The sequence below is a fragment of the Heteronotia binoei genome, chromosome 18, assembly GCF_032191835.1.
Source record: "Heteronotia binoei isolate CCM8104 ecotype False Entrance Well chromosome 18, APGP_CSIRO_Hbin_v1, whole genome shotgun sequence".
Classification (NCBI taxonomy): Eukaryota; Metazoa; Chordata; class Lepidosauria; order Squamata; family Gekkonidae; genus Heteronotia; species Heteronotia binoei.
Window position 1 is genome coordinate 12,753,234 of NC_083240.1, and position 25,664 is coordinate 12,778,897.

Consider the following 25,664-nt stretch of genomic DNA (forward strand, 5'->3'; position numbering starts at 1 on the left):
GACCTGAAGTGGTCCATGGGGCTGTGGGGGTGCTGAATGGGGAGCCACATATGGATCTTTCACACATATTGTGTGGCTCTCAACACCCCCACCACCCCACTGGCCAGCTTGAAGGCATTTCTCTCTTTAAATCGCTTCTTCAAACCAAGCCAGCTGGCAGCTTGGAGAATGCGTTTAAAGTTAAAGTTGCTTTCTTTCCACCTCTCCCTCCCTACACCTATTTTCCTTCTTTCCAGCATCTGACGTTCATATCTTGCAACTCTCAAACGTTTGACATTACCCTAGCAGCCAAATGGATAGACCACTCCCCACCAACCATACAGCAATGGCATGAAAAAATCTGGGAATGCTTTATAATGTACAAATTGATATATACCTTGACAAACTTTACAGATGTACAATATCAAAACAAAGTTGCAGCAGTGTGGTATCCATTAGTTACCTATATGGCAGAAAGTAATATAATCCCAAAAAACCATTATTACAAGAGCTTAATATATTTTTAAAATGAAGGTTTAATTTTGATTTGATACACTGTGATTGTTATCAGTATTGTTATTTTTATAGCTATTATTATTTTTATTGTTATTATTTTATTTTATATGGTTTTCCTTTCTATGAAGAAGACGACGATATTGGATTTATATCCCGCCCTCCACTCTGAATCTCAGAGCGACTCACAATCTCCTTTATCTTCCTCCCCCACAACAGACACCTTGTGAGGTGGGTAGGGCTGAGAGAGCTCTCACAGAAACTGCCCTTTCAAGGACAGCTCTGCCAAAGCTACGATTGACTCAAGCCCATTCCAGCAGCTGCAAGTGAGGAGTGGGGAATCAAACCCAGTTCTCCCAGATAAGGGTCCGCGCACTTAACCACTTCACCAAACTGACTCTGATATACCATCAGAATACCTTCTGTAAATTTGCAGATTTAACAATAAAAATGCTTGTAATAAAAACAACAACACTGAAGTTTATTCTTTGTTGCTCTTACGTTAAGCAGGTTTGGCCACCCCTGATCTAAACTGAGGCTATTGTACTTTTGGTCATATCATGAGGAGATAAGAGTCACTGGAAAGACCATCAGGCAGCAGGAAAGAAGGAAGACCCAATGTGAGATGGTGGATCCATTCAGTCAAAAAATCCATGGCTCACAGTTTGTGAGACCCAAACAAAGCTGTTAATGATAGGGCATTTTGGAGGTCATTAATTTGTAGGTTCGCCATAAATCGGAAGAGACCTGACAGCACTTAACACCCACAGTATCTCCTGGAACGTAACCTTGAAGACCCCCAGTGTCTTTTGGGACATCTGTTTCATAAGAAGCTTCCTTTTTGTAACTGAAATACCCAAAAGAGTTGGGGGGGGGGGGAGAATCATTGTGGTAACATTTGCAAAACAAACAAACAAAGGATGATGAGGCAATTAAGGTTTATTGTCTTGCCATATTTAAAATGTAAATGATTTGCAAGAGCTGGGGATAAGTATTCATTCTCATTCCTGGCTTCCTGCTGTGAAGGAACTGGGCAAAGTAAAGGGGGGTGGCATCCTTGGATCACCTGATGATGATATTGGATGATGATATTGGATTTATATCCCGCCCTCCACTCCGAAGAGTCTCAGAGCGGCTCACAATCTCCTTTACCTTCCTCCCCCACAACAGACACCCTGTGAGGTGGGTGGGGCTGGAGAGGGCTCTCACAGCAGCTGCCCTTTCAAGGACAACCTCTGCCAGAGCTATGGCTGCCCCAAGGCCATTCCAGCAGGTGCAAGTGGAGGAGTGGGGAATCAAACCCGGTTCTCCCAGATAAGAGTCCATGCACTTAACCACTACACCAAACTGGCTCTCTGGAAGTGCAGGTGTGCCTCGAAAATAAGAAGGCCTGTCCAAGGAAAAAGCTTGGCACCAGATAACCCCCTTGGCCCAGTGGTGGAACATCTGCTCGGCATGCAGAAGGGCCCAGATTCAATCCCCGGCATCTCCATTTAAGGACTAGCTAGCAGCTGATGCCCCGTGGCACAGAGTGGTAAAACTGCAGTACTGCAGTTGAAGCTATCTGCTCATAATCAGAGTTCGATCCCAGCAGAAGCTGGGTTCAGGTGGCTGGCTCAAGGTTGACTCAGCCTTCCATTCTTCCGAGGTTGGTAAAATGAGTACCCAGCTTGCTGGGGGGGAAGTGTAGATGACTGGGGAAGGCAATGGCAAACCACCACATTAAAAGTCTGCTGTGAAAATGTGATGCGACAGAAACAACTGGTGCTTGCACGGGGGACTACCTTTACCTTTTTAGCAGATGATGTGGAAAGCCTCTGCCTAAATCTCCAAATCTGACATAAAGCAGGTCAGGCTGTTGGCTTTGGGACTCTCTCGACTGTGAGAGTTGGGGTGGTGATATAGCTGCAGCACTGAGTCGTGACTGGATGTCCAAACCCTTGTGTGACCAGGCACTTCACTGAATTAACTTTGGACCAGTCGTCCTCTCAGCCTGTCCTACCTCAAAGGGTGAGGATAAAATGGAAGAGAGGAAAGCCACCTATGTCACCAAGAAGTCCTTGGAGGATGAGTGAGGTGAGATTGTCAATGTTCCCTCTCAGCTGTGGAGACTTGTGACTAAAACTTCTACTTTGTAAGCATTAAAGTTGTGAGCTACTGCATAAATTAGTTTGCTCTGGGACTGTTTTTCCTGAGCTAAGACAAAAATGTGAGAGCTGGAGGTTAAAGAACGGTGTAGTGGTTAAGTGTGCGGACTCTTATCTGGGAGAACCAGGTTTGATTCCCCATTCCTCCGCTTGCACCTGCTAGCATGGCCTTGGGTCAGCCATAACTCTGGCAGGGGTTGTCCTTGAAAGGGCAGCTGCTGTGAGAGCCCTCTCCAGCCCCACCCACCTCACAGGGTGTCTGTTGTGGGGGAGGAAGGTAAAGGAGATTGTGAGCCGCTCTGAGCCTCTTTGGAGTGGAGGGCGGGATATAAATCCAGTATCATCTTCTTCATCTTCAAGAGGAGATTGGATTAAACATATGACGCAGATGTCCATCAGTGGTTATAGCCATAAGGTACAGATGCAACACTCTGTCTGGGACAAGTGATGCTCTGTAATCCTGCTACTTGGGGGGGCAACATTGGGGGGGCTTCTGGAGCTCTGCCCCCACTGGTGGACCTCATGATGGCACCTGTGTCTTGACCACTGTGTGACACAGGCTGCAATCACACATGGTAAATAACGCACTTTCAATGCACTTCCAGACCGAATGTTGCCAGATCCCCAGGTCCCACCTGGAGCCTGGCATCCCTCTCCCTTTGCAACCTGTTTTTCTGCTTCCCTTTCCTTATGGAGCTGCCTGGCCTTCCCCTGCCCAGCTCTGGTCTCCTGCGGTTTGCGGTCCACCTGCTAATTGCCAAGGGAGGCGTCCATCCGGCATGAGAACAGCCAATTAATCAGGCCAGCTGGCCCTGACAAGGCCTACGTAGCTGCTACACAATCTGACAAGTCTTCTTGCTAAGGGTCAGGAGTTAATAGGTTCTGCTGGGCTTCCCCCCACCACCCACCCTTTGGTGGCATCTATCAGCTTTATGGAGACCAATCGGCTCGGCTAATTGCTCGGGCTCTCCTGGCAGGGCGTGAAGGAGAGACCCTCATAGAAAATAAAATAAAAGGCACCGCAAGAACTAATAAAAAGGGTGTCTTCCGCTGGCTGGAATACACCAGCCTGTTTTATGGACTACTGTTCTCTTTATTTTAATGAGATGATTTAAAGGGCCGTAGGCTTTAATTGCTGGATTAATCAACTAAAGCTTTACTTGATTAATTGTGGGAGGGAGGCTAGATTTTAGCAGTGACATTGAAAGCTAGGGGCATCCTCGCATATTTATAATTTTCATGATTTAGCTTTCATTTTTCTTAAATACGCTGTGCTCTAGCCTTTGGAAATGCTTGAGACAGCTCAAATGATCATGAAAACATAGACCAAGGACTCCAAGCACCCCCCCTCCCAATTTAATATGAACAATTAAATAGTAGCAAACAAGCAACTGCTAAAAGCAGCAGGCCGGCTACATTTTCTTGTTAAAATAGCTGCAGGACCCAGCAGCCTCTAAAAGGGTATTTACTAAAGCCTAATAATATAATAGCACCTTAGTTCAGAGTGCAGCGATTGGGTGAAAGACAGAAAGAGCTGGAATGAAAAGCAACACAGTCAGAATGAAGACAAAACATTCAACAAAGGGCTTGGGCAAATAAAAAGTGGTTTCACCTGGTATGTGATATTTAAAAAGATAGGAACCGAGGGGGGGGGGGAAACCTGTGGAAAGGCCATTATTCCAGAGTCGAGGGGCCATCCCAGAAAAGGCCCTGCCACAAGTTGCCACCCATCTGTCATCTGCAAGTGAGAGGAGAGAGAAGAGCCTTTGCTACAGATTTTAACAGATGGGCAAGTTTATATGGCGGCAGGCAGAGATGTTATTTGCAATATTACTGTAACTGATAATGAAAAAAGGGGGGGGGGAATCTATTTCCAGCAATGAGTGGAAGCTTTGGCTTAATATATTGTTCCGCACGTCTTTCAATATTTACATGCACACACAGAGAAGAGCATCTTATAAATGTTTTGGCAATACACAAACTTATTAGAATTTAATGTATTTAAATAGATGACTAATCGATTAATTATCAGATCTGCTGACATTCCAAGCAATTTCTGCTAAATTCAATTCATTTTGGATATGGAGATAAATAACAACAGAAGTAATTATCATTTCTGTTCTGGCTTTTTCCCGCTTTTAAAAAGAAAGGAAGAATTCCAGGATTCTCATCTTGTGCCCTGTTACAAGCATAAAAGAAAGACTTGAATTTGTAGCAACAATATCTTGGGGCCTTCAGAGCAATAACACTTCGGCATCTCTCAGCATTCAAAGCACTGCACATACGTTATCACATCAGTCAGATCTTTAGAACACCTGTGTATTCAATGCAATTCATAAATCTTAATGGAAGAAGAGATGTTTCATGCTTCCAGATAGAATGTCTGAATGAGGAACTTCTGCACCTCCTTTCAGGCAAGATAAGAGGGGCCAGTTTGGTGCTGTGGTTAAGTGCGGGGATTCTTATCTGGGAGAGCCGGGTTTGATTCCCCACTCCTCCACTTGCAGCTGATGGAATGGCCTTGGGGCAGCCATAGCTCTCACAGAGAGCTTTCGCAGCCCCGCCCACCTCACAGGGTGTCTGTTGTGAGGCAGGAAGATAAAGGCGAGTGTGAGCCACTCTGAGATTCCGAGTGGAGAGCAGGATATAAATCCAATGTCTTTTTCTACTTTCTTATTATTATTATCCAAGTACTTGGTATTAATGTTTTCACATGGCATGCTGCAGAACCAAGACTGTTCTGTAGTTCCAGAACTGCCTGTCATCAGAGAGAACACTGTCTGGATCCAACTCTACATGGCTCGGCTAAGGCCACCCACTGATTTTGAGAGCTGAATGAGACTTGAAAGGGTGACTTCCCAGGCTCATAGATCATTCATTCTCTTAACCCCTCCAATTACCTGCTCAATGTAAGAACTGAACTAAAGGAGGAAATAGTGGGGCTGAACATGAACCTCCTCCTTCCCTTAAGAGTAGGGTTGCCAGGTCTGTGCTGGAAAATACCTGGAGACTTAGGGGGTGGAGCCAGGAAAGGGTGGGGTTTGGGGAGGGGAGGGGCCTCAGCACGGTGCAATGCCACAGAGTCCTCCCTTCAAAGCAGCCATTTGCTCCCGGAGATAGGGTTGCCAATTCAAGAAATATCTGGGGACTTTGGGGGTGGAGCCAGGAACAAGGGAGTTCTGGCGATCACATTTAAAGGGACAGCACACCTTTTAAATGCCTTCCCTCCATTGGAAATAATGAAGGATAGGGGCACCTTTTGGGGGGGCTCATAGAATTGGACCCCCTGGTCCAATCCTTTTGAAACTGGGAGGGTGTTTTGGGGAGAGGCATTGGATGCTATGTTAAAAAATTGGTGGCTCTACCTCAAAAAACAGCCCCCCCCCCGATACTCCATTCCACCCTATGGGAATCCGTCTGCATAGGGAATAATGGAGTGCCCAGCAGACATTTCCCTCCCCGCTCCTGCTATCTGACCACCCTGAAGCAGGTGGGGGCCTCCAAACCAGAGGATCCCCTGTCCCCACCTGGGGATTGGCAACCCTACCAGGGAGCTGATCTCTGCCAGCTGGAGATAGTTATAAAAGCAGGAGATCTCCAGGCCCCACCTCGAGGCTGGCAACCCTACGAAAAGTTATGAGCCCCTGCCTGGGATCCAAAACGTATTGGGAGAAGAGGGTTTTGTGGGAATTGAGTGACCGGGGAGTATCAGATACTACAGTATTAGCAATGCTGCTCTCTAGATCTCACCCCAAAACCTGGATGGGAGACTCCTGAAAGATCTATAGAAGACCTGTGTATTCAGTGCAATTTATAAATCTTAATGGAGGAAGAGATGTTTCATGCTTCCAGACAGAATGTCTGATTGAGAAACTTGTGCACCTCCTTTCAGGCAATATGCCCATTTCAACCCAGAGATATACAAAGCAAAAAGGACCACCTGTGCCCTTATCTACATGCCACTAGACAGCTGAGATCAACATCTAAGACCTTGCTTTGAATCGCCCCACCCTCTAGGTAAGCAATCAGAGACAGGGCCTTCTCCACAGTGCCCCCCCCCCCCCCCCGTGGTGGACTTCCCTTCCCACAACAGTTAACCAGTGCCTAATTTACTAATCCTCAGATGATGGCTAAAAACCCCACTGCTTTCTCAGGGATTTTCATTATCAGGACTTTTTTTTTAGTAGGAATGCACAGGAACACAGTTCCTGCTGACTTGGCACCAGGGGGTGTGGCCTCATATGCAAATTTAAACAGTGGTGACATCATGGGGTGTGGCCTAAGATGCAAATGAGATCCTGCTGGGCTTTTTCTACCAAAAAAGCCCTGATTATTCAGTGTTGTGTTACTGCTTTCATCTGTGTTAGTACTTTACCAGACAGCACAAATGGCCCATTATGTACTTGCAATTTTCATTTAAATTAGAATTTGCTACAGTGGCTTTAAAGAAATCTGCTGTCTAATTTGTATTATTAATGCCTTCATTTGCAGTTGGGACTGCTTTGTATCTATGCTTGCGTTCTTCTTCAGTTGTTCAACCGGCATTTGATCCTGTTGCTTTTATGTTTTAATTTTCCAAGTTGACTTGGTGATTTTTTTGTTTAAATGGAAAGTAGAGGTTGTTAAGTATACTAAACTGGTGTTTCCCAGCCTGTGGGTCAGGACCCAAAAGTGGGTTGTGTGCAACACCTTGCAACGCCTCTCAGATTGGCCTCCAGTGGAGGCTCCAGCCTTTCGCATCCTGCCCTTTCTTTCCTCCTCACTAACTTCTCACACTCTCCTCTTTCCCTGTTTTTGTGTGACAATAAGGAGGGGAGAAAAGCTGTCTGGCAACTAGTAACTTAATGATTGTAGCTGAAAGAAGGGGGAGGAAAGGCTGGAGAGTAGGTGGGAGCTGTTCAGCATGCCATGGAAAAAAACAGAGGAGGACAGAAAGAGGCATGTTCGTGTGTGGGCTCTTTCCTGGCATTGTTCCTTCAGCAGTCCAACTTCTTGCCCAGCCCCTGTAAGAATAAAAGCATGAGAACAACAGAAGAGCCCTGCTGGATCAGACCAATAGCTCATTCAGTCCAGCATCCTGTCTCACACAGTGGTCAACCAGCTCCTCTGGATGGACAACGGGGCAGAGAGGCTGAGGTAGGGTTGCCAAGAACAATTCAAGAAATATCTGGGGACTCTGGGGGTGGTGCCAGGAGCAAGGTTGTGACAAGCATAATTGAACTCCAAAGGGAGTTCTGGCCATCACATTTAAAGGGACCACACACCTTTTAAATCCCTTCATTGAAAATAATGAAGGATAGAGGCACCTTCTTTGGGGGTTCATAGAATTGGACCCCCTGGTCCAATCATTTTGAAACTCGGAGCGTGTTTTGAGGAGAGACACCAAATGCTATGCTGAAAATCTGGTGCCTCTACCTCAAAAAGCAGCCTCCCGAGAGCCCCACAAAAAAGCCCTGTGTGAAACAATAGTGGTGTCAGGGGGTCTGGCCTAATATGCAAATGAGTTTGTTGGGCTTTTCTACAAAGGTGTTGTCAGGGGGTGTGGCTGAATATGCAAATAAGTTCCTGCTGTTTTTTTTCCTACCAAAAAAGCCCTGTAGAAAGCATAGATCCAAGTGGGCAGCCGTGTTGGTCTGAAGCAGTAGAACAAAGTAGGAGTCATGCGCACCTTTAAGACCATCAAAGTTATTCAGAACGTAACCTTTCGTGTGTTCCAAGCGCACTTCATCAGAGGAGGAATCAGGTACATGATTCCTCATCTGATGAAGTGTGCTTGGAGCACATGAAAGCTTACGTTCTGAATAAAACTTTGTTGGTCTTAAAGGTGGACTTGACTCCTACTTTGTTCTACTGTGGAAAACACGTTCATGGTGCAGTTCTCTGTACACCTAGGCTGGTACTGTTGGGTTTCTAACGCAATTTCACTTCCTGTTGTCATGAGTTAATTAAATGAATATATACGCATGCTGATGTTTAGCCAGTGAGAGGTATAGTCAATGAGAATGTTTGCACGTACTTCCCGCTCAGGCTGGGTGTCAATATGTATAGTGACCATTGAAGGAAAGCCCTAATAGGAGAGCCAGTTTGGTGTAGGAGAGCCAGTTTGGTGTAGTGGTTAAGTGTGCGGACTCTTATCTGGGATAACCGGGTTTGATTCCCCACTCCTCCACTTGCACCTGCTAGAATGACCTTGGGTCAGCCATAGCCCTGGCAGAGGTTGTCCTTGAAAGGGCAGCTGCTGTGAGAGCCCTCTCCAGCCCCACCCACCTCACAGGGTGTCTGTTGTGGGGGAGGAAGGTAAAGGAGATTGTGAGCCGCTCTGAGACTCTTCGGAGTGGAGGGCGGGATATAAATCCAATATCTTCAATATCTTCTTCTAATAGGCTAATCCATATATTTGGGAGGTGGTCTGGGGGAAACCATTTGGTCAGTTTTATTGCCCTTTGTGTAAAGCCCTCAGATCTCCATGCGGTTAGAGTTTGGACTCCAGAGAGTCGAGATGCAGTCTAGAGACTAGATAGGATAATGAATCCTTCTTTTGTTTTTTAGAAATCCCAGTAAACTTTTCCTCATAGTAAAAGTAAACGACTTTATTCTTAAGCTAAAACGTCTGCCTGGCTTGTTTATGTGTGGTTCTCTCCACACAACTCTGCTAAAGGTATCTGTAAACCCGAACAGGTACCTGTTCCTACCCCAAACCTAATTATGGGTAATTTTAGAGCTAAGATCTGAGACATGCTTAATTAACAACAAAAAAGCATTCCTTTTACTGATGCATGATTCCATGTCTCCTTTCCCCCTTGCAACACTTCTATTAGGATTTTCATCACAAACTCCAGATTGCTGGTCAGAAGTTTTCAAACCACTGAAAAGCAGAGAATGATTTTTTTTTTTTAAAAAAAAAGCACGTCTCTCTCCAAACGGGCTTTGCGGACTTGGCCAAGCAGAGACCAGGACGAAAATTATGTCTGAAAGTCTGACCTAACCAAGAGTGTCGTTGTCTACCTGCGTTAGCTTCTTTGGGCCGACACAGAGATCATTTTCACAAAGATGCTCTGATAACGCTTGACAATCTATTCTGAAAGATGATGAGGAAGGACTTGACATTTGCTGGTACGGATCACGGGCTTCGTCCCCTCTTCTTTTCTGGTTCTCCGTACCGACTGTCAAAGCATCCTTTAGCATTAGGGGGACATTCGTCATCCGTGTTCTCTCTTGGCAGTTTGTCAAAGTCTAGTGCTTACAAGGTTTGGCATCCAGATCTTGGGGTCCAGAAGAAGTGTAATTCAGTAGCAACGTCTCGTAATTCAGGAGCAAGGCCTGCCCTGCGGAGGGATTGCATCCTGTGTTCCCTTGCACAAGAAGAATCATATGAACATATGAAGCTGCCTTATACTGAATCAGACCTCTGGTCCATCAAAGTCAGTATTGTCTTCTCAGACTGGCAGCGGCTCTCCAGGGTCTCAAGCTGAGGTTTTTCACACCTATTTGCCTGGACCCTTTTTTGGAGATGCCAGGGATTGAACCTGGGACCTTCTGCTTCCCAAGCAGATGCTCTACCACTGAGCCACCGTCCCGTCCCTCGTGTGCCTTTGCGTATTCAGAGACACATAACTCTACAGTGGAGCACCTGCTTTGCTTATAGAAGACCCAAAGTCCCATGTGAAGCATCAACAGTTCAAGGGAACTTCAGTGACAGAATCACAGAGTTGGAAGGGGCCATGCAGGCCATCTAGTCCCTGTTCAATGCAGGAACAGCCTGGAGCAGGAGTGGCCAAATTGTGGCTCGGAAGCCACATGTGGCTCTTTCACACATACTGCGTAGCTCTCGAGGCTCCCACCACCCTGTCGGCCAGCAAGGAGAAGGCACTTGTTTCTTTAAATGACTTCTCCAAGCCAAGTCAGCTGGTGGCTTGGACAATGCATTTAAAGTTAAAGTTACTTTATTTCCACCTCTCCCTCCCTCATTCCTCCCCCATCTACCTCTTCCTTCCTCCCTCCCTCCCTTTCCTCAAACACCCGACGTTCTTGTCTTGCGGCTCTCAAGCATCTGACGTTTATTCTGTGCAGCTCTTACGTTAAGCAAGTTTGGCCAGCCCTGGCCTAAAGCATTCTTGCTTAAAGACTGCCAGAAGGAAGGTTGACGGACATGATCGCATGAAACTGTATTATACTGAATCAGACCCTGGGTCTATCAAAGTCAGTACTGCCTGCTCAGACTGGCAGGGGCTCTCCAGGATCTACGGTGGAGATCTTTCACATCCACTACTGCGAGGTCCTTTAATTGGAGATGCCAAGGATTGAACTTGGGATCTTCTGCGTACCAAGCAGATGCTCTACTACTGAGCCGAGTCCTTTCCCCACTTAATGAGCAGCAAGTGAAATGCACACTTGGCAGATACTCTGAAGCAACTGCCCATTACTTGGGAGAGGGACCGTTGCTGAGAACATCCACATGGCGTGCAGAAAGTCCCAGGTTCGGTCTCCAGTTGAAAGGATCAGATAGGAGGTAATGTGAAAGACTTCTCCCTGAGACCCTGGAAAGAACATAAGAGAAGCCATGTTGGATCAGGCCAGTGGCCCATCCAGTCCAACACTCTGTGTCACATAAGAACATAAGAGAAGCCATGTTGAATCAGGCCAATGGCCCATCCAGTCCAACACTCTGTGTCACATAAGAACATCAGAGAAGCCATGTTGGATCAGGCCAGTGGCCCATCCAGTCCAACACTCTGAGTCACATAAGAATATGAGAAGCCATGTTGGATCAGGCCAATGGCCCCTCCAGTCCAACACTGTGTGTCACATAAGAACATAAGAGAAGCCATGTTGGATCAGGCCAATGGCCCATCCAGTCCAACACTCTGTGTCACAGAAGAACATAAGAGAAGCCATGTTGGATCAGGCCAATGGCCCCTCCAGTCCAACACTCTGTGTCACAGAAGAACATAAGAGAAGCCATGTTGGATCAGGCCAGTGGCCCATCCAGTCCAACACTCTGTGTCACATAAGAACATAAGAGATGCCATGTTGAATCAGGCCAATGGCCCATCCAGTCCAACACTCTGTGTCACATAAGAACATAAGAGAAGCCATGTTGGATCAGGCCAATGGCCCATCCAGTCCAACACTCTGTGTCACAGAAGAACATAAGAGAAGCCATGTTGGATCAGGCCAGTGGCCCATCCAGTCCAACACTCTGTGTCACATAAGAACATAAGAGATGCCATGTTGAATCAGGCCAATGGCCCATCCAGTCCAACACTCTGTGTCACATAAGAACATAAGAGAAGCCATGTTGGATCAGGCCAATGGCCCATCCAGTCCAACACTCTGTGTCACACAGTGGCAAAAAAATTTATATATACACACACACTGTGGCTAATAGCCACTGATGGACCTCTGCTCCATATTTTTATCTAAACCCCTCTTGAAGGTGGCTATGTTTGTGGCCGCCACCACCTCCTGTGGCAGTGAATTCCACATGTTAATCACCCTTTGGGTGAAGTACTTCCTTTTATCCGTTTTAACCTGTCTGCTCAGCAATTTCATCGAATGCCCACGAGTTCTTGTATTGTGAGAAAGGGAGAAAAGTACTTCTTTCTCTACTTTCTCCATCCCATGCATTATCTTGTAAACCTCTATCATGTCACCCCGCAGTCAACGTTTCTCCAAGCTAAAGAGTCCCAAGCGTTTCAACCTTTCAACCGTGGAAAGCCACGAGTAGCCAGAGTAGACAAGCCTGACTTTGGGAGTGGGTGCAGAGGAGAATGATCAGGGGCCTGGAGACCGAGCCCTACAAGGAGGGACAGCTGAGGGACTTGGGAATGTTCACTCTGGAGAAGAGAAGGTTGAGGGGGGACTTGATGGCTCATTTGAAGGATCTGAAGGGCTGTCACTTAGAGGAGGGCAGGGAGCTGTTGGCAGCAAAGGAAAGGAATCACAATAATGGATTTAATTTAAGGGCAGGAAGGTCCCGGCTGGATATTAGGGAAAGCCTTTCTACAGTAAGAGTTGTCCAACAGTGGAATCAGCTACCCAGGGCGGTGGGGAGCCCCCCTTCCTGGAAGGCTTTAAGCAGCGGCTGGACGAACACTGGTCAGAGATGTTCTAGGCTGATCCTGCATTGAGCGGGGGGTTGGCCTACTCTAGATGGTCTTTATGGCCCCTTCCAACTGAATGGTTCAATGATTCTATGGTAGACCAAGGGTCTGATTCAGTAGAAAAAGAAGAGATTGGATTTATACCCTACCCTTCACTACCCAAAGGAGTCCCAAAACAGCAGTTTCTTGTGTGTATGTGGTTCTAAAATGATCCCAAGACATAATTTAATCTGTCATGGGTGTAATGAACAATGCAGTGGGGGAACTACTCCTGCTCAGCTTCAGACAGGAATTTCTTTAAGATGGCAAAGGGGAATAGGTCACTGAAGCTGGCAATGTCTGACCAGACAGAGGGACAGATGACGGATTTTGATGGATGCTACCCAAATGGGAGCTGGGGGAGAAATGCGTTTGGCTGTGGCTGTCAGATGCCGGGAATGGAGGCGTGAGAGAAGGTGTCTCCTATATTCTGGGCTTCCTCGACCCCTGGCCTGCACTGGTTCTGTTTGGAGGTGGTGCCACCTGTGGCTGTTCTCTCACTACGTCGACACCTCCTGTGCTCTGAACAGTTGTTGCTTTTTTTTTTTTTATAAAAATCCTCATGCACTTTCTCCCAAAGGAAAGCTGACCCTAACACCACTAGTCTTGTGCTAGCAGCTTGCAAAACAGGGAACAAAGCCAGCATTCCAGTTGGAAGACCAAACGTTTTATAGGATAAAACTCAAGAGCGTATTGGTAATGTTAATTCAGGTGTTACAGGACATTCCCAAGGGGAAACTGGCAGAAGAGACAAAGCGCTGAACTCTTTTCCTCGGATACCAGCTCTCCAAGAGCCTCACAAGCAATATTTAAACTGTCCCCTACCCAGGGCTTTTTTTGTACCTGGAACTCCTTTGCATATCAGGCCACACACCCCTGATGTAGCCAATCCTCCTGGAGTTTATAGTAGGCCCTGTACTAAGAGCCCTGGAAGCTCTTGGAGGATTGGCTACATCAGAGGTGCGTGGCCTAATATGCAAGGGAGTTCCTGCTACAAAAAAGCCCTGCCCCTCCTCCCCCAAATCAACCCAAAGTAAAACAATCTGGGATGAATGTAGAAGAAGAAGATGATATTGGATTTATATCCCGCCCTCCACTCCGAAGAGTCTCAGAGCGGCTCACAATCTCCTTTACCTTCCTCCCCCACAACAAACACCCTGTGAGGTGGGTGGGGCTGGAGAGGGCTCTCACAGCAGCTGCCCTTTGAAGGACAACCTCTGCCAGAGCTATGGCTGACCCAAGGCCATTTCAGCAGGTGCAAGTGGAGGAGTGGGGAATCAAACCCGGTTCTCCCAGATAAGAGTCTGCACACTTAACCACTCCACCAAACTGTAGCATACAATGCAGGTGTGTGTGGGGGGCGGGAAGCCACGTTGTTTGGGTTGGACTTATCCCTGTCTGTCTGCCAACTAGTGCTAGTGGTTGGACTAGGATCTGCGAGACCCAGGTTCGAATTCCCAGCCCACTGCACAAGCTCACTGAGTGACGTCAGACCAGTCCCATTCTCTCAGCATAACCTACCTCACAGGCTGGTGGTGAGGGGAAAAAAAAACAGAGGAGAGGAAAACGACATAAGTCGCTTTAGGTCTCTGTTGGGGAGAAAGGCAAGATATCAATGAAATAAATATATTATCTTCTACAAACGTTTCCTCCCCAAATGTCTGAGCAGATGTTAGTTGGAGACACTCCCCCTGCAGGGTTGCAAATGGAAAAGGAGCCAAAAGTTCATGACTGGGACTTAGCAGGCCTCATTTTGGGCAGGAGCTCACAGGAGCTGAGCTCTGAAACCTCTAAATTGTATTGTGCTCCTTCTGTCCCCCCCCCGCCCCCAAGAAATACTTGCTTCTGGGCTCCATTGTTCAAATCCCCTGTGAGAGCTGTGCTGAACTCTGAGATATGACAAACTTTCTAATATTCCACCTCCACAAAAAATGGGGAAATAACCAAAGATATAAAGCAGACAGATGGAAATCTTCATCATGCCTCTGTGGCCACACAGGAGAAAGTAATTTTAAAAAGTATGATGGGGAGTGAGGTTCGATTATGTCAATTATAATTCAAGAAGCATTTGAAGGTAGGTGCTGAGCTGCGATATTTTAGTTCACCTTCTGGTGGCGTCAGGAGTGTGTGGCATCTGCAAATGAGTTCTGGCACCTCTTTTTCTACAAAATGACCCCCGGAGACTTGCATCGCATTGCGGGGAAGAGTGGAAGGAGTTCTCCTGACTTGCGGCCTCTCGTTCCTGCTGCTCCACCCTGGGAAAATTCCCCTTTCAGTTTCTCTCTCGGCAACCTCTTTATTTCTTTCAACGTGAGCATCCTCTTAGTGCCGATGAAGTGTTTACATTCATACGGAGTGTCTCCGGCGCGACGACATCACTTCTGAGTGACATCATTGCATAGGGCACATCACATGGCCGACAGGGCTCTTTGGGGGTGGGGATACCCTGGCAGCCTGCTCCTTGCTGGTGGGTTTGGACTAGGGTTGCCAAGTTCCCTCTGTTCTCCGGTGGGGGAGATTCGCGTGGGCACTTTGTGCGGCCATGACGATGTCATCCAGACTTGACATCATCGTGCCGGCGACAGCACACGTGGCCACTCTAGGCATGTCTGGAAAAACTCTATGGTTTTCCTGGATGCTCTAGTCCAGGGGTGTCGAACATGCAGTTTGGGGGCCGAATCAGGCTCCTGGAGGGCTCTTATCAGGCCCCCGAGCAACTGGCTGTCATCTGCTTCCTTCTCCCTCTCTCTTGCTTCCTTCTGCATCACAGCTTGCTTTGCAAGGCTTGCTCAATTGCACAGGTGCTATAGAGCAAAACCTCTATTTTCTCCATTGGCTGAGGTTCCTCCCTTGGGGAGGAAAAAGGGAGGGAGAGCTTGCTTTGCCAGGCTCTTTCAATTGCACAGCAGAGCTACTGAGCCAAGCCTCTCTTCCTTCAATTGGCTGAGGCTCCCCTCCCCCAGTCCCCTGGGAAAGGAAGGAAAGAGCCAGAGCTTCCTTTGGCCAGTTCCCTGGATCCCATGGGAGAAATACAAAGAAAGCATCTTTAAAACCAATGAGTGCTAACATTTTAAGCATGTTTTAAGTTTTTAAAATATATATATTTGTGTTTGTCTGTGTTCTTTACAAAATTTATATCGCTGCTATCTAATCTTAAATAGGTATATACATGGTCTGGCCCAGCATGGCTCGGCCCAACCCAACATGACGCGGCCCCTCAAGGTCTCATTTATGTCATCTCCGGCCCTCATAACAAATTAGTTTGACACCCCTATACTAGTCATTTGGGAGGGAAAAAACCCTATGGTACCTATTGTACCATTTCCCTCCCAAATGGCTAGAGTGTCCGGGAAAACCATAGAGTTTCCCCAGAAATGCCTAGAGTGGCTGCTATGTGCTGGCGATGGCGTGATGACGTCACTTCCGGGTGACATCATCGAGCCGTCGACATCGGGAGGTTCTCCCCACTGGCCCAATGTGGGAACCTCCTGGGCGGGGGAACCCTCCAAACTAGGGGATCTCCTGCCCCCCTCCCCCCCGGTAAGAGCTTGGCAGCTCTATCTTCAAGGTACCACTGGACTCAAACAAAATATACACAAAAAAAATAAAAATAAATACACAAATAAATAATATCCAGCATATTTTGCTCATCCTGGGGGAGAAGGATGAAAGCAAGTAGTCTGGACGGTTTTTTCTTCTTTCATTTTTCTTCTGTGTTGTCTTTTTTAAAAAAAATTGCCAGCACAAACAGTATTTACTAGCTGCCAAAGATTTTCGGGCTCCCCTGATACCTCCCAGCCCGGGCTGAGCTCAGGAGGAGCTGGGCTGATCTCATTAATAAGGAGGTGACGGGCCCTGACCTCCACGTGGCTGGGCCCAGCCTTTTGCCTATGGCCATAAAAGATTAACAGCACCCAGCATCTCTCTCTTTCCAGTCTACCAACCCTGCAAACAGCATAGAAAAGTAGTGCATCTCTTAGCCAAAGAAGAACAAGACTGAAAAGTGAAGCCCTTGGCTGCTCCGTGTTAGGGCTTGTTAATTTAGGTTTACTGGAGGAAGGGAAACGCAAAAATAATTGCAAAAAGATGGATCCCTCCCTTCTCATCCATCCACAGCTCCCTGGACTCCCTTCCGCTGCCATCTTTATTTAGGGTAGCTAACCTTCAGGTGGTATCTTCTTCTTTCTTCTCCAAGTCAAGTCAGTCAGCAGTTTGGAGAATTCATTTAAAGTTGCTTTAGTTCTACCTCTCCTCCCTCCTTCCCACCATCCATCTTCCTTCCTTCCTTCCTTCCTTCCTTCCTTCCTTCCTTCCTTCCTTCCTTCCTTCCTTCCTTCCTTCCTTCCTTCCTCCCTCCCACTGCTCTCAAACATCTGTTTGTATCTTGGAGCTCAGACATCTGACCTTTATTCGATGTGGCTGTTACATTAAGCAAGTTTGGCCACCCCTGATCTAGGCTAACATCCTGTTTCACACAGTGGCAAACCAGTTCCTCTGGATGGCCAACAACAGGGCATTAGAGGCCAAAGCCTTCCCCTGATGTTGCCTCCTAGCTCTGGGATGCAGAGGTTGACTGCCTCCGAATGAGGCAGTTCCATTTAGTCACCGTGGCTAGCAGCTGTTGATAAACATCTGCAAATTCATCCATTCCCCTTTGAAAACCGTTTATTCCTGTGACCATCAGGACATCCTCTGGCACCGAATCCCACACTTTAGTATTTCCTTTTGTCCATCCCTTCCCCAGGGCCGGCCCTAGATTGTCAGACACCTTAGGCAAAGCTAATTTCTAGTGCCCATTCCCCACACTGATAATGTCACAGAGTCACATGGGTAGCGCCAGTGCTGGATTAAACCCTGTGGAGGCCCCTAGGCAGTTGAAATCTTGGGGGGCAGGCCCTCACAAATTATCTCAAAGTCTGAGTGCCCACCCCACTGCCCATGGCCCCCGCTGCAGCCTATGGGCACCTTCTTAAAAGCTCCTTTTACTAAGCTGCAGGGAAGAGGCAGAGAGAGGCAAACTTGGCGACAACGCCAGCATCTGCCACACCAGGTAAGTTGGGCAAAGAGTAACTCAGTTGTTGGCTGCTCATGCAGGCTGGGAGGGCTGCAAGCAGGAGGGAAATTGGGGAGGGGAGCCAGCCAAGGGCCCATAAAGGCGTGGGGGCCAATAGGCCAGGGCCTACTTGGCCTAATTATTAATCTAGCTCTGGTTAACGCCCAATTCGGCGCCCCAGAAGGCTGGTGCCCTAGGCAATCACCTAGCCCCCCCCACTTCATCCACAAATCTCCAGAAATTCCCCCCGCCCAGATGGCAACTCTACCCAAGAAGCACTCTATCCAAAGAAAGGTAATTTGCGAGGAGGGCCTCATTAGGCGAGAGGGAAAGAGAGCCAAAGCAACCCGCTTTCTGTTCCTTTGCAAGTCTCCTTTGCAAAGGAGTGCCTCCAACTCCAAAATCAAGAGGCGAACTTGGCGCAGGCTCTTCCCTCCCCCCTAATGATTCCTCCTTGAAATCTTTAAATACCCTTTTGATATTCTTGCAATTCCTCCCCCCCCCCTTCCTGGAAGCCAGCCCCTTCCCCACCCGCCTCCATCTCTCTCCCCACTTTTTTCTTCTTCCCATGTTCGCCTCCCACCGCTGGCGAGGGTGCGGGGTGGGGGGGGGGAGAGAAAGGATTTTGACAGACGGGTTCTAATCTCCCACCTGCATAAATCTCACAGGGAAAACCACAAATATTCCAGCTATGTTGATTTATGAAAGCCCCAGAAAAAAAAAATTCACCAGGAGATCTATCCCGCCAGCGCCGTGATTGATGGCTGGCTGCAAATCTTTCCATTTTAAACACTGCCGCTCCAACAGTCCCGCGGAGCAGGGGGGGCGGGGTGGGGGGATAAAGGCAGAGAAAGAAAACTCACCCCTGCAGTTTGTGTCAGTCTCCCAGGGAAAGCGGGAGGGGGGGGGAGAAACCTGGCACGAGTAGCGATCCGTTCATGCCAAATGCAGGGCCTCGCCTTGGACGGAAGGAAATCCCAGGGAGAGGGAAGAAAGAGGGAAGTGTGGGGCTGTAACTGGCCTTTCCACCAGCCCCATGGCTAGGGGCCACAGGAGGAGGGGGCCATGGAGGGCTGTAGGGGAGGGGGTCCTTTAAATCATGCAGGAGGCTGGTGACTGCTCCTGCCACCCCTCCCTCATGATTTGGATCCCACCAATCAGCTGATTTGTGGACCCTTTAAATGGCATGCTAGGGGCCGCAGCTGCTCCAGGGTGCCCCTCCCATATGATTTAAATTGTGCGAGGGAGAAGGGCAGTCTGGGGGTGAGGACCCCCCTCCAAACTGTCAGAGGGCCAGGCCCCGTGGGCCCCTGGTTAGCTACAGGCCTGCCTTCCACCCCTTGCCGAACATCCAGCCCATGCAAGGTTTCCACCTATCTGCTTTTTTGGTGTGCTTTAAAAGTCAGGGTGGCTAGGCAAAGGCAGCAGGCCCGCATACATGTAAAGTTGCCAACGTCCAGGTGGTGGCTGGAGATCTTCTGGGACCAGGGTCTGCCCTAGACTGTCTGGCACCCCAGGCAAGGCTAACTTCCGGCACCTCCCCCCCCCCCAATGATAATATTACTGAGTCACATAGGGGGTGCCTGGCCAATTCAGCACCCCCAGAAGGTTGGCGCTCTAGGCAACTGGCTAGTTTGCCTAGAGGTGGAGCCGGGCCTGATTGCGACTGATATCTGGGTGACAAAGATCAGTTGGAGAACATGGCCGTTTTTGGAAAGGGGGAGGGGCTCTATGGCATTATACCCCATAGAAGGGGTATAATGCCATAAGGTTGGAAGGGACCTCCGGGGTCATCTAATCCAACCCCCTGCACAAGGCAGGAAATTCACAAATACCTCCCCCCACTCCCCACATCCCCAGTGTCCCCTGCTCCATGCCCAGAAGATGGCAAAAAACCAACGGCAGCAGCAGCAACAAAACCCTCGAGGATCCCTGGCCAAACTAACCTGGAGAAAAAATGGCTGCCCGACCCCAAAGTGGCAATCAGCGTTTCCCTGGGCATGTAAGGAAGGGCCACACGAACTAAGCACTGATGGAACCAGGGCTTCTTTTGAATGCACAGGAAGACAGGTCGGGCTGGCTTGGTGGCAGGGTGTGTGGCCTAATATGCAAATGAGTTCCTGCTGGGGGCTTTTTCTACAAACAAGCCCTGTGTGAAACAATGGTGGCGCCAGGGGGTGTGGCCTAATATATGAATGAGTTCCTGCCAGGTTTTTTCTACACAACACAGGGCTCTGGCACTTCAGACTAAGCATCTAAAAGTAGCATTGCCAGCTCGAGATTGAGAAATGCTGGCGATCTGGGGGGTGGAGGCTGGTGAAGGCAGGGCTGCTGGGGGCAGAGAGGGACCCCATGGAGTCCGCCCTCCAAAGCATCTACTTTTTCCAGAGGGATTGCTCCTGGCTGTCTGGAGGTCAACTGCAATAGGAGGGGATCGCCAGGGGCCGCCTGGAGGTTGCCACAGAGAGCAGGGTCCCATGGAGAAAGCTGTTTTAGAGGGTAGGCTCTAGGTCTGGGTGGCCAAACTGTGGCCACATGAGGCTCTTTCACACACATCATGCCCCCACCGCCCCATCAGCTGACTTGGAGAAGGCATTTCTCTCTTCAAATCACTTCTCCAAGCCAAGCCAGCCAGCAGCTTGGAGAACGCATTTAACGTTGCTTTTTCCCACGTCTCCCTCCCTACCCCAGCTATTTTCCTTCCTTCCTTCCTTCCAAACATCTGACATCCAGGTCTTGTGGCTCTCAAACACCTGATATTTATTCTATATGGCTCTTAAGTTAAGCGGGTTTGGCCACCCCTGCTCTAGGGCATTATTCCCCACTGAGGTCCCTCCTCAGGTAATCCTTCCCAAAATCTCTTGGAATATCCCAGCCCACAGTAGGTAAAAACAGGTTGCTTACCTGTAACTGATGATCTTCGAGTGGTCATCTGTGCAGTCACACACATGGGTCTTGCCGCAGGCAACGGATCCATACCTCGGAGCTCCAATAGCTCGTATATAACGTCTTTTGGCGCGCTTTCCTCCCGCCCTGGGGAGCGGGCAGCGACCGCGCATGCCTGGAGCGGGGGGAGAGCGCCCATTCCACTCAGTTTCTTCCAGCCGCCGCTGGCAGAGACACTATGAAGAGTAAGAGGTTAATGAACAATCACCAGGAGCCAGCAGCGGGGAAGGCTGGGTGGGCGTGTGTGACTGCACAGATGACCACTCGAAGATCATCAGTTACAGGTAAGCAACCTGTTTATCTTCTTCGTGGTCTCTGTGCAGTCCCACACATGGGTGACTAGCCAGCTAGGTGTCCTGGAGGAGGGTGCTGGTAAAGAAGAAGTTAGTCACGTAAAACAAGCAGTCAAATGCAATTACATTGTAATCAGTCAAATGCAATCACATTGCAACCTGAAATATGCAACAACATATGCAACATGGTATGCAAGTTAAAGATGGAAGCGGATGCACTCACCCGAAGCTTCAGTGGAAGATGGATTTGAGGACCGCCTGACCGAAGGAGGCGTCACGTCTCGCACGAACGTCTAGCGCATAATGGGAGACGAACGTGGATGGAGAGGACCAGGATGCAGCCGCACAAATGTCCTCCAGAGAAACGCCTTGCAGGAAAGCCGAAGACGTCGAGACCGCTCTAGTAGAGTGGGCCTTAAGGCCTTCGGGTAAGGGCTGCTTAGCCAGTTCGTAGCACAACCTGATGGCACTAACTACCCATTTAGACAGCCTTTGGGTAGAAATTTTGTGACCCTTGTGAGGGTTGCCGTAGGCCACAAACAGATTAGGGTCCTTACGGAAAGGTTGTGTACGATCAAGGTAGAAGGACAAAGCCCTTCTGACGTCCAAAGAGTGTAGGGCTCGTTGTCCCTGGTCGGATGGGTTGGAGAAAAACGTTGGTAAGGAAGTTGAGGTCGATAAGTGGAACTGGGAGACAACCTTAGGCAGGAACGCAGGGTCCGGTCGTAAAACAACTTTGTCCCTATGGAACATGGTGTAGGGAGGATCGTAACGGAAGGCGCATAAGTCACTTGCCCGTTTGCCTGAGGTGAGGGCTACGAGCAATGCCGTCTTCCAGGAAAGAAGGTTGAGGTCTGCGGTGGCCATAGGTTCAAAGGGGGCCCTTATCAGGCAGGAAAGAACTAACGATAAACTCCAGGTCGGGGCAAAGGGTTTAACAGGTGGGTTGAGGTGCAACATGCCCTTAAGAAAGGACTTGGATAAGGGATGGGAGAACACAGTCTTGCCGTCAACCAAATTGTGGAAAGCAGAGACAGCAGAAAGATGCACCTTTAAGGAAGAATAACAGAGTCCTGCTTTTTGCAGAGAGAGCAGATAGTCCAGGATCAGGTTCAAGGGTGCCGACTCCGGCTGTAGATGCTTAGATGTCGTAAAGGAACAGAAGCGCTTCCATTTACGCTGATAGGAAAGTCTCGTGGAAGGCTTCCTTGCGTTAAGGATGACATTGGCTACCTCTGCAGAGAGGTAGGAGGGTGTATTCTCCAGGCTGTCAGGGCCAGGACTCGAGGGTTGTGATGCAGAACCTGACCGTTGGCCTGGGAGAGAAGGTCGCCCGCAGGAGGAAGTCGGCGGTAAGTGTGGCATGAGAGTTGAAGAAGCCCCGTGAACCACGGTTGTCGAGGCCACCATGGCGCAATGAGGATGCAGTCTGTTCCATCCCGAGCTATCTTCACCAACACCCGCGTCAGAAGAGGAGTTGGTGGGAAGAAGTAATGAAGGGGGCCCGTCCAATTGTGTAGGAAGGCGTCGTTGCCCCTCCTGGAGTAAAACCGAGGGCATTTGGCATTGTCCCGGGATGCAAAGACGTCCACCTTGGGTATTCCGAAGCATCGGAAGATGCGTCGAAGGTAGGTTGGATTGATGGACCATTCGTGATCGTCTATGCGAAACCTGCTGAGGGAGTCGGCCAGAGCATTCTCCACACCTGGGAGGTGAATGGCAGTCATGTAGATGTTGTGCTTGACACACCATTCCCAGAGCAGTACGGCTATACGGCAGAGACGGAGGGATCTGGTGCCGCCTTGTTTGTTTATGTAATAAACTGTTGCCATATTGTCCGTGGAGATCTGAACGTGCCGGTCCCTTATCAGGGGAAGAAAGGACTGTAGAGCTCTGTGTACCGCGATCAGTTCCAAGCAATTTATATGCATGGTTCTCTCGGAGGTTGTCCAGAGACCTCTCACAGTCTTGTCCTTTAGGTGGGCTCCCCAACCCCACCAGGAGGCATCTGTTGTAACTATGGCCGTTGGAGAGGTTGACAGAAACGGCCTGCCCTCGAGGAGATTGTTGGGAACAGTCCACCACGTGAGGGAGAGAAGCGCCTTGTGTGGAACAGTCAGCAAAGAACTTTGAGATTGTGTCTGAGGGTGGTAAGCTCTTACAAACCAGATTTGCAGTTGTCGCATCCTTAACCTGGCAAAGCGGAGGACGGACGTAGTGGCGGCCATGAGGCCCAGCAGGCGTTGGATTGTAAGCGCGGACTGACAGGGTTGTTGTTGTACTGACTTGGCTAGGGTGATAATTGTCTGTGCCCGATCTTCGGGAAGAAAGACTCGATGTAGGGAGGTGTGGAGAAGAGCTCCTATAAATTTGAGCTCCTGGGTAGGTGTGAGGTGTGATTTTGAGGCATTCACACGAAGGCCCAGGGAAGTCAGGAGAGTGAGAGCTGTGTCGAGGTTGTGCTCTAGTTGTTGTTGAGTTGGGGCCACCAGAAGCCAGTCGTCTATATATGGGAAGACTGGGATGTTCCGGATGCGAAGCGCAGCCGCCACCACTGCCATGCACTTTGTAAAAACGCGGGGCGCAGTGGAAAGGCCGAATGGTAGGGAAACATATTGGTAGTGGTCCTCGCCCATGGCAAAACGCAGATACTTCCGATGTTGAGGTCGGATGGTCACATGGAAGTAGGCGTCCTGAAGATCGAGAGAGGCCATCCAGGAATTCCTGGGTATGAGGGGCAAGATGGACTGCAGGGAGATCATTCTGAACCTCCTGTATTGGATGTATTTGTTGAGCCTCCTCAGATCCAGAATGGGGCGCCTGCCTCCATCCCTCTTGGGGACTAGGAAGTATTTTGAATAAAAGCCTGTCCCTCGGTGGAGAGGAGGGACGGGTTCTATGGCGTTCTTGTGCAGTAAGTCCAGAATCTCCTGATGCAGGGGAGAAGACGGGGGTGTAGCGATGAAGGAATGGTGATGAGGTGGAGAAATGAACTCGATTGCGTAACCTAGGCGCACGATGGTCAGCACCCAGGAGTCTGTTGTTATCGAATTCCAAGTTCGGAGGAAGGGTGAGAGACGGGTGCGGGGCGTTGGCAGAGTGTGAGGAGAGTCAAAGAGACTGCTTTGAAGGAAGGGAGGACTTTTTGGGCTGCTGTGAGCGAGGCCTCTGTTGAAACGCAGGTTTCTGTTGTCCACTCTTCCGTTTCCAGAAATCATTGCGCCTAGGAGATCGTTGGCGCCTCTGGAATGATGGTCTCCAGGATCTTGTACGGTTAGGCTGCTGGGAGAACGGTTGAGAAACTCCCAGACGCTTTGCGCGCTTGCGCCCGTCGTCCACTGAGGTGAGAACCTCATCAGTAGAGGCATGGAAGAGACCCAGGCCATCAAAGGGGAGGTCTTCGATCTTTTGCTTAATGTCCGGCTGTAGGTTGGTGGACCTTAGCCAGGCATGACGGCGAAGGGCGACAGATGACGCAAAAACCCTTGAAGAGCAGGAGACAGCGTGGCGAATGGAATTTATTTGTTGCTTCGATACCCTAGATAGTTCTGATACTAGCCCAGAGGCCACCTTTTGAGAGGGTTCCGGAAGGGAAGGGATGAGAGGTGTAAATTGGTTGGCCAGATGGAAGATGTAGGCCGAGAAGTAGGCAAGATAATTGTTCAGTTTCGAATTTGTTGAGGCAAGGTTGAACATTTTTCTGGCCAGGGTGTCCAGCTTCCTGCCCTCTCGGTCTGGAGGTGTTGGATGTCTGGAGGGCTTAGCCTTAGTGGCTGAGTGCACGATAATGGAATTGGGTGCTGGATGGGAAGCAAGAAATTTAGCCTCGGGAGCATGAACCCTATAAAGCGAGTCCAAGCGTTTAGAAGTAGGGGGAATGGAAGCTGGTTTTTCCCAGGTCTCACGGAGGCCTTCGAGGTGCACCGGTAGCATAGGGAGTAGTGAACCAGGTGGAAAGTCCGTCTGTACAAGGTCGTGTACGATATCAGAGACCTTAGGTGAGTCCGACGGAAGGGTAATGTTTAAAGCCTCGGCCATAGCAGTAATCAGATGGAGGTAGGCCTTGGAGGCATCAGATGGAGAGAGTCGGGGCTGTGGTGCCGAATCCGAGACTACCGAGTCTGGGTGGTCCTCGGAGTCAGATGAAGCTACGGAGTCGGCGTCGGAACGGGAGTCGTCACCGGAAGGAGGGGGCGGTGGCGGAATCGGGTCCGAAGGGGCGGTCTGAGGCTTCAGCACCTGGTCGCGTTGGTCCGTGTGGGTATGGACCGGAGGAGCAGTCGAGGTAGAAGCTAACGGAGTGCGCGGTCTAGCACCTTCTGCCTGGTAAGAGTCCCGAGATTGCTGTATACATTCCCGTAGTCGCTCACGGAGTCGGGGGGAGTAACGAGAATAATCAGGTTCTCGGATCGGATAAGGTTCTCGGGCCCGATCTTGATGACGGGGTCGCGGATAGTAGCGATCACGGATCCTAGGCGAATCGGGAAAACGCTCGACATCGCGGAAGCGCGGGGAGTCCCGGTGTCGTGGGGAATCCCGGAGTCGTCGTAGGGAATCACGGGGTCGATCACGGGGTCTAGGAGAATCCGCG

At 49.3% G+C, this 25,664-nt stretch overlaps 1 protein-coding gene across 4 annotated transcripts in view; it reads right to left on the reverse strand.

Annotated features, from left to right (window-relative positions):
* The window catches only part of LOC132587386 (uncharacterized), a 106,902-nt gene that overhangs the window by 58,882 nt on the left and 22,356 nt on the right, over window positions 1-25,664 (reverse strand). The window lies entirely within an intron of this gene.